The sequence below is a fragment of the Ictalurus furcatus genome, chromosome 7 (genome assembly GCF_023375685.1).
Source record: "Ictalurus furcatus strain D&B chromosome 7, Billie_1.0, whole genome shotgun sequence".
Taxonomy (NCBI): Eukaryota; Metazoa; Chordata; class Actinopteri; order Siluriformes; family Ictaluridae; genus Ictalurus; species Ictalurus furcatus.
Genome location: NC_071261.1, coordinates 7814538 through 7823998, shown reverse-complemented (window position 1 = coordinate 7823998; position 9461 = coordinate 7814538).

Below are 9461 nucleotides of genomic sequence, written 5' to 3'. Positions count from 1 at the left end.
AATGTTGATAAAGCATGTGCTTTTACTTCCCCTTTCCTAAGACTTGCATAATGTAGAAAGTGCTGAATTAGCAGTTCTGTATGACAGAGACAATCCACAACATTCAAAGGAATAGTTGTCACACTTTTTAATCCAAATTTCACAGTGAATGCAAGATTTTAGATTAAATTTTGATGAAAGAGTTTACCAAAGTGATTCATTGCTTCAGATGACTGGAAAATGTCATAACAAGAGGATGGGCATACTTTATGCAATATGTTTGAGATCTATTTAAAAAAAAAAATTATATATATATATATATATATATATATATATATATATATATATATATATATATATATATATATATATATATATATTATACATTCAGATACCAAATAATTGAAGTCACAATTTATTAATTATTAATATTTTAATCAAACAATGGCATTAAAATTTCAACCCAGCCTCATAGAAAACATCATGCAGCTTATCTGTAGCAACTTCTGTACATTGACTTTCAATGTTCTGGCACAATCACACATCATCACACAAATGTCCAGTATGCCACATTCTGAAGTAATGTAATTTAACAAAGTTAACCTCTACCAATATGCTATTTGAATAACATATACTATATTACATATACTAAATAATTTTTCCTCTTTTTTTTAAAAAAAAAACAAAACATATTGAGCATTGCATACTAAAGTGTGTGCTTTTCATGACAGATGATTAGACATGAGCACCTGTAAATGTTTTAACTTTCACTAAAATTCAATTAAATCACTCGACAAAGTAACGTATAAACATGATAGCTAACACAATACTAGAGATCACTGAATTAATAAAGGTTATGTATAACCGTTATATCTGCACGTTGCACATACATTTCCAAAATAACGTCTTATGAATGAATTCGCTCATGTCAGCAGAAAATATGTTTAGGTCAACTCAATGACAACCCATGATTCGTTAATTCTGAGAAACTGTAGCTATTGGGAAAAGACTTTTAACTGGCATCCACAACCCTTTTTTTTTTTCTTCTGAAGGCCTTACCAAACTCTTTAGATCTTGGCATAATGACACCACACACTTCAATAACAAAGGGAACACCAGACACTTGGGTAACAGTTTAGAATACTGATCCGTCATTAATGATTAACGACACAGGAAGAAATGAATAACGTAATATTAACATTCTAGTAACTACTATTAACTAACTAGAAACTCGGATTAATGAATTAGTAAGTAATAGTAATAGTGCACAGGTGAATGCGGTAGTTCACTAATCAATAACTGTTATTTCTTTCATGTCTCCTGGAGAACTACTAAGAAACTATATACAGTTTCATAATTAACGCGAATACTGTTAAGAAAAAGACGAGATTGGTTACATAATCTATAGATAATAGCAGACTTATGATTTGGGTAAGCTATTTGTGAGGGACCAAGGCAGTCAAGAGACACAGTTTCTCAAAAAAAAAAAAAACAATAAAAATAGTTTAATGAATCAAAAAGTATATTTACAAATAAATCAAATTCAAATCATATAATCAAAATCAATATTTAGGCCTATACAAGAGGTCAACTGAAGGCTGCACCAGGCTGGAGCTCTGGAGCCAAGGTCAGCATGTTGACCTCTGGTTGGAAGTCAAGACCACCAGTGACTCATGTGACTCAGTAACTCAATGTTGCCAGATGTTCGAACATCTAGGGGAAGTTCATTCCACCACCTAGGTGCCAGAACAGAGAAGAGTCTTGATGCATGCCTTCCTTGTACTCTAAGAGATGATGGCACCAATCTAGCCTCAGTGCTAGAGGTTCGGAGGGAGTGTGCTGCAGTGCGGGGTGGGATTTTATGTCTCATTTTATGAGTTTATGTCATGTTTCTGATCGTGACACCAGGCCTCTGCTACATCTTTGTGCTTGTTTTTCTGTGAGATCTCCTCTTACACTCCTATTTTGCCTTTTTATTTACAATGCCACTGGTTTTGCGATTTCTTTTGGCGCTGAATTACCTTGACTCTACTACTCTCACATGCTTTTCCTGTTTTTTTGGGTTTAATTGGGGGTTGAAGGGGGGTGGGGTGAGGAGGGCACATTCCTCTTGTGATTGTTGAAGATTTATCCGCAAGGTTTTAGCGGTCTACAAAACATTTTTTTTTTTTTAATGTTGTTTTTTTTATTCTGGAAAGTCCATTTTTAAAGGATGTTGTCCACTTTATTGAACCATTTTTTCAACATGGCAGTCTGTGTCTCTTTGTTCATTTTCTAGTTTAATGTTGCTTACATTATTGTCCCTAATACCGTACATGGAAATCATGGTAGCTATGTCCATGTGGACACAGTTTTGCAACCTTGCAAGACAGGAGGTCATAGTTCTCTTTTTATTTCCTTCCTGTACAACTTCCAGCACTCTCTCTCCTCTTGCCCTCTTGTTCTTTTTTTTAAAGGGTTTTGGTTCAAAGGTGAGGAGGCAGTAGACTACATATAGTACCACAAAGTACACCAGTTACAGACTTAACATGCTGTCGTGATATTTACTGGATTGTACGTTCACTAAAACACATTTAAATTGGACACACAGCTGGGAACATATTTACTTGTCATATAGTATTGAAAATGTAAGCCCCCTAACTCAACACAGCAGGATGAGTCAACAGATGACAAAACACTACAGTGGGTCCTTACTTTTTAAACGGTCTAATAAAATAAAGCAAAACCGGATGCACAAATATTTAGTCAGCACCAGAAGTATTGGCACTCCGAGTAATATAGGATCATAAAGATATGCGGATAATAAAACGGATTATAAAAAATGTCTTTGGGTTACTAATTATCTTTGGTAACTTAACTAATGAAATCAAATTAAATAAAATAATAAATATGCTCAAAGTGCAGACGTTCACCTTTAATTTGAGAGTATGTACTCCCAAATCAGGTGATTAGAGTAGGAATTATGCCACTTTAATGAAAAGTCAACGGCTGCATAATGTCTGGAACCCATAGACATCACCAGGTGCTGAGTTTCTTCCGTGGTGATGCTCTGCCAGGCCATAACTGCAGCTGTCTACATTTCCTGCTTGTTGTTGGGGTGTTTTGCGTTCAGTTTTGCCTGCAGCAATTGAAATGAAAGCTCAGTTGGATTCAGTTCAGGTGATTGACTTACCGTAGCCATTGCAGAACATTCCACTTCTTTGCTTTAAAAAAACCTTGGGTTGCTTTTGAATGTTACTGTATGTTTTGGATCATTGTTTATTTGCAGTGTGAAGCACCACCCAATGAGTTTTGAATAATTTGTCTGAATGTGATCAGACAATATAGATGTAAACACTTCAGAACTCATCCTGCTGAGTCACATCATCAATAATGCAGTTCCACTGGCTGCCATACAGTACACGGCCACTTCGGATCGTGAGCAGTTCGATCTCCATACTCTCCGCATCATTCACCAGGAAAAGAATTCTTCTGTCATTCACCACAGTTGTCTTCTTTGGTCTATCGGGCCTTTTTAAGTGTTCCTGAGCTCACCAGTGCATTTTTTCATTTTAAGAATGTACCACATATTTGATTTGGCCACACCTAATGTTTTTGCTGTCTCTGATTGAGATTTTTTTTTTAGCCTAATGATGGCTTCATATTGAGTGTTAATAGCAACACAAATGCAAACGCCACACTTTAAATAAATTCTAGACCTTTAAATTCTTACCTTACTTGTAAGTAAAATAATGTGGCAATAACATGCACCTAGTCATGGAACAGTTGAGCTGTTTTATCCAATTACTTTTGTTCCATCCCTTAAAAAGTGGGACCACACATAAAAGTTTTTACATTTCTGACACTGTTCACCTGATTGGATGTATATAGCATGCAGTAAAAATAACTTACTTTTATTACCACATTTTGCCTTCACGAGTTTATCAGCATTCCTGGAAAACTACTGTAGTTATCTAAGTTATCTAAAGTTCCACAGCTAATTCTTTACATGCTTCATGTGCAGTAAATTACATACTTTGCATTTATATAAAACCCACAAACACATTTTACAAGAGCAAACTTCAATTTAAAACTTTAAAACTAATGTCAATTTAATTTAATTCAGTTCAATTCAATGTACTTTACAGGCATGGCTGTTACTGCAGTTATTGTACTGCAAATACACTGAAAGGAGAGACATTTTATACAAGCAGTTATATAACACAAATAGAGCAAAACAAATGCACACCAATAATCAGTGCAAAGGTCAAAGCAGTGTGTGTGTGTGTGTGTCTCGGGCTGATACGTGCTGTGACGCCAGAGCTCCAGTTACCTCTTTACTTTCCTAATAGAAAATATCAACCTAATCAGAAAGAAATTTAAGTATAACGTTTGCATGTGTAAATGACAAAAATTATAAAGTAATGATATATGTGGCACCGGATAGTGCCATGGAATTTGCAAAGTCATTTCCCTTCCTTCATTTCTTGTAAGAGCAAGCAGCTCTCTTGCTGCCAACTGATTGTACCTTTTTATTTATTTATTTTTGTTTCATTTTTGCAAGGGGGAATGATGGTGAGTTCAGAGTTCAGCTTCATGAATGGAGAATGGTCCATGGTGAGAGAGAGAGAGAGAGAGAGAGAGAGAGAGAGAGAATGGACCATGCTGAGAAAGAGAGCGAGAGAGAATCATGCTGAGAGAGAAAGAGAGGGAAAGAAAGAGAGAGAGAGAGAGAGAGAAAGTGGACCGTGGTGAGAGAGAGAGGGTGGACCATGATGAGAGAGAGAGAGAGAGAGAGAGAGAGAAAGTAGACCATGGTGTGAGAAAGACAGAGAGAGAATAGACCATGGTGTGTGAGAGAGAGAGAGAGGACCGTGGTGAGAGAGAGAGAGAGAGAGAGAGAGAGAGAGAGAATAGACCATGGTGTGAGAGAGAGAGAGAGAGAGGACCGTGGTGAGAGAGAGAGAGAGAGAGAGAGAGGACCGTGGTGAAAGAGAGCGAGAGAGAGAGAGAGAGAGAGAGAGAGAGAGGACCGTGGTGAGAGAGAGAGAGGGAGAGAATAGACCATGGTGTGAGAGAGAGAGAGAGAGAGACTTTGACTTTTAAGACACCTTTATTAGGTTCAATTTTAGGTATATTTACATATCTACACTTCTGAAAATCATTTTTTCCATTTTAAAAAAAAGAAAAAGAAGGAGAAGAAAGAGAAGGAGGGAAGAAAAAAGAAAAAAAAATAACCCCCACAGACCCCCCCAACTCAGAAACCACCCCACCAAAAAAAACTTTGTCAGAACAGTATATCGTCAGTATATCCGTATGCATTCCAAGAACACATCAAATCCTCTCTTGCGGTTGCTGCCCATTTCCTCAATCTGTAACGTCTCCTTGGCAACATTACACCTATGGTGTGTTGCACGGATTTAATGAAGATCCTCCTGTCCGGGAAGAACTTAGTCAGTAAAATGTTCCGTTTTCCTTTTGTCAGTTCTAGAAATCGGTTGATCTGCTCTACGGTGTAAAGCTCTTCAGGTTGCTCTGGATGGTTGAAAGTACATGGTTGTTCTGGGGTGACCCTTTCCTCCTCCATGTCTGTGGGGGGCTCCTCTCCTGCCGCTCCTTCACTGCACTCTGGGCCCAAGTCCTCCAACGTCTCAACATTACGCTGTGCTTGTTTAGACGATTCTTCCACCTTGTCCATCTTCTCCCTTATTATTCCCGAATTAGTTTTATTCTTCTCGATGTTCTTGTCCTGTAGGTTCTTCTGTTGCGGTTGTGTGGGGTCACTGTCTCTACCGGTGATAGCGGTGTAGGGCTTAGAGTGAGGACTGTCTGTGGTGTCGGTGCAATTGCTGGTATGGGCGCGGGTGTCGGTGTTACTGCAGGTATGGACGCAGGTGTCGGTGTTAGCACTGGGTGCTATGATTATTTCAGTGGTGTGTTCCTCACTGACCTCTTCTCGCTATGACCTCGGTGTGTCGTTACCCCTCTCTGCTCCAGGCCCCCGTTCTCCGGTGTCCCCCTGCTGGCTGTCTCCGCGCTGCTGCTGCTGTACCCCAGCCGTGTCTCCCCCGGAGCTCCCCGTCTGCACCGCTCTGCGTGGGCAGCTCAGCCGTTTATGTCCGATCTCCCCACACCCAAAACACCTCAGGCATTCGGTGGTGGCGAAGACGGTGTAGCTGCTGTCGCCGTGTTTACACTTGAAGTTTATATCCAGTGTTTGATCTCGGTTGTTAATAAACATATAAACCTGTCTCCGGAAAGACAGGATGTGTTTCACCGCGGAGTTCTTACAGCCGAGCGGGATGTCCGTCATGGGGCCGGCAAACTTTCCGAAGCGGGCCAGCTCCTTCATGATCAGCTCGTCTTTAACGAAGGGGGGGACGTTAGAAACAACGACCCGCGTCGCAGGGGCAGAAAGAGGGGTGACGTGTAGCACGTCACCTTTCAGCAATATTCCACTTTCGCACAGCGTGTTGGCGAATATTTCTTTTTTTAGGAAGATCACCACCGCTTTGTTCATTCGGGAGGCGGAGTAGATGTTCTCACACCCGACCTGCTCTCCCACCGCCAGCAGAACCTCCTCCACCTGTTCTCCATTCCTCGGTACACACCTGACGCCATGGCGGAGAGACAGCGTCCCCCACGGAGGCCATGGCGTCCCGCTCACTCTCACCCACTAACCACCGCTATCTCAATAACTAGACCTTCAATAAATTAAATGAAAGAAAAAAGGACAAACTTGCGAAAAACTTTGGCAAGACGCCAAACCACTCTCACGCGCTCTACACACCACGCTCACTCCTCCACCGCGCATGCGCAGAGAGAGAGAGAGAGAGAGAGAGAGAGAGAGAGAGAGAATAGACCATGGTGTGTGAGAGAGAGAGAGAGGACCGTGGTGAGAGAGAGAGAGAGAGAGAGAGAGAGAATAGACCATGGTGTGAGAGAGAGAGAGAGAGAGGACCGTGGTGAGAGAGAGAGAGAGAGAGAGAGGACCGTGGTGAAAGAGAGCGAGAGAGAGAGAGAGAGAGAGAGAGAGAGAGAGAGAGGACCGTGGTGAGAGAGAGAGAGGGAGAGAATAGACCATGGTGTGAGAGAGAGAGAGAGAGAGACTTTGACTTTTAAGACACCTTTATTAGGTTCAATTTTAGGTATATTTACATATCTACACTTCTGAAAATCATTTTTTCCATTTTAAAAAAAAGAAAAAGAAGGAGAAGAAAGAGAAGGAGGGAAGAAAAAAGAAAAAAAAATAACCCCCACAGACCCCCCCAACTCAGAAACCACCCCACCAAAAAAAACTTTGTCAGAACAGTATATCGTCAGTATATCCGTATGCATTCCAAGAACACATCAAATCCTCTCTTGCGGTTGCTGCCCATTTCCTCAATCTGTAACGTCTCCTTGGCAACATTACACCTATGGTGTGTTGCACGGATTTAATGAAGATCCTCCTGTCCGGGAAGAACTTAGTCAGTAAAATGTTCCGTTTTCCTTTTGTCAGTTCTAGAAATCGGTTGATCTGCTCTACGGTGTAAAGCTCTTCAGGTTGCTCTGGATGGTTGAAAGTACATGGTTGTTCTGGGGTGACCCTTTCCTCCTCCATGTCTGTGGGGGGCTCCTCTCCTGCCGCTCCTTCACTGCACTCTGGGCCCAAGTCCTCCAACGTCTCAACATTACGCTGTGCTTGTTTAGACGATTCTTCCACCTTGTCCATCTTCTCCCTTATTATTCCCGAATTAGTTTTATTCTTCTCGATGTTCTTGTCCTGTAGGTTCTTCTGTTGCGGTTGTGTGGGGTCACTGTCTCTACCGGTGATAGCGGTGTAGGGCTTAGAGTGAGGACTGTCTGTGGTGTCGGTGCAATTGCTGGTATGGGCGCGGGTGTCGGTGTTACTGCAGGTATGGACGCAGGTGTCGGTGTTAGCACTGGGTGCTATGATTATTTCAGTGGTGTGTTCCTCACTGACCTCTTCTCGCTATGACCTCGGTGTGTCGTTACCCCTCTCTGCTCCAGGCCCCCGTTCTCCGGTGTCCCCCTGCTGGCTGTCTCCGCGCTGCTGCTGCTGTACCCCAGCCGTGTCTCCCCCGGAGCTCCCCGTCTGCACCGCTCTGCGTGGGCAGCTCAGCCGTTTATGTCCGATCTCCCCACACCCAAAACACCTCAGGCATTCAGTGGTGGCGAAGACGGTGTAGCTGCTGTCGCCGTGTTTACACTTGAAGTTTATATCCAGTGTTTGATCTCGGTTGTTAATAAACATATAAACCTGTCTCCGGAAAGACAGGATGTGTTTCACCGCGGAGTTCTTACAGCCGAGCGGGATGTCCGTCATGGGGCCGGCAAACTTTCCGAAGCGGGCCAGCTCCTTCATGATCAGCTCGTCTTTAACGAAGGGGGGGACGTTAGAAACAACGACCCGCGTCGCAGGGGCAGAAAGAGGGGTGACGTGTAGCACGTCACCTTTCAGCAATATTCCACTTTCGCACAGCGTGTTGGCGAATATTTCTTTTTTTAGGAAGATCACCACCGCTTTGTTCATTCGGGAGGCGGAGTAGATGTTCTCACACCCGACCTGCTCTCCCACCGCCAGCAGAACCTCCTCCACCTGTTCTCCATTCCTCGGTACACACCTGACGCCATGGCGGAGAGACAGCGTCCCCCACGGAGGCCATGGCGTCCCGCTCACTCTCACCCACTAACCACCGCTATCTCAATAACTAGACCTTCAATAAATTAAATGAAAGAAAAAAGGACAAACTTGCGAAAAACTTTGGCAAGACGCCAAACCACTCTCACGCGCTCTACACACCACGCTCACTCCTCCACCGCGCATGCGCAGAGAGAGAGAGAGAGAGAGAGAGAGAGAGAGAGAGAATAGACCACGGTGTGAGAGAGAGAGAGAGAGGACCGTGGTGAGAGAGAGAGAGAGAGAGGACCATAGTGAGAGAGAGAGAGAGTGGACCGTGGTGAGAGAGAGAGAGAGAGAGAGAGAGAGAGTGGACCATGGTGAGAGAGAGAGAGAGAGAGAGAGCGTGGACCGTGGTGAGAGAGAGAGAGAGAGAGAGAGAGAGAGAGAGTGGACCGTGGTGAGAGTGAGAGAGAGAGAGAGAGAGAGAGAGAGAGAGAGAGAGAGGACCATAGTGAGAGAGAGAGAGAGAGAGAGAGAGAGAGAGTGGACCGTGGTGAGAGAGAGAGAGAGAGAGAGTGGACCGTGGTGAGAGAGAGAGAGAGAGAGAGAGAGAGAGAGGACCGTGGTGAGAGAGAGAGAGAGAGAGAGAGAGAGAGAGAGGACCGTGGTGAGAGAGAGAGAGAGAGAGAGAGAGAGAGGACCGTGGTGAGAGAGAGAGAGAGAGAGAGAGAGTGGACCGTGGTGAGAGAGAGAGAGAGAGAGAGAGACTTTGACTTTTAAACTCACTTTATTTACCAATTGTTTAGGGAAAACAGAAAGTATCACTCATTCAAAAGGAAAAAAGGAAAGAGGATCTACGCATTTAAACATGGAGGTG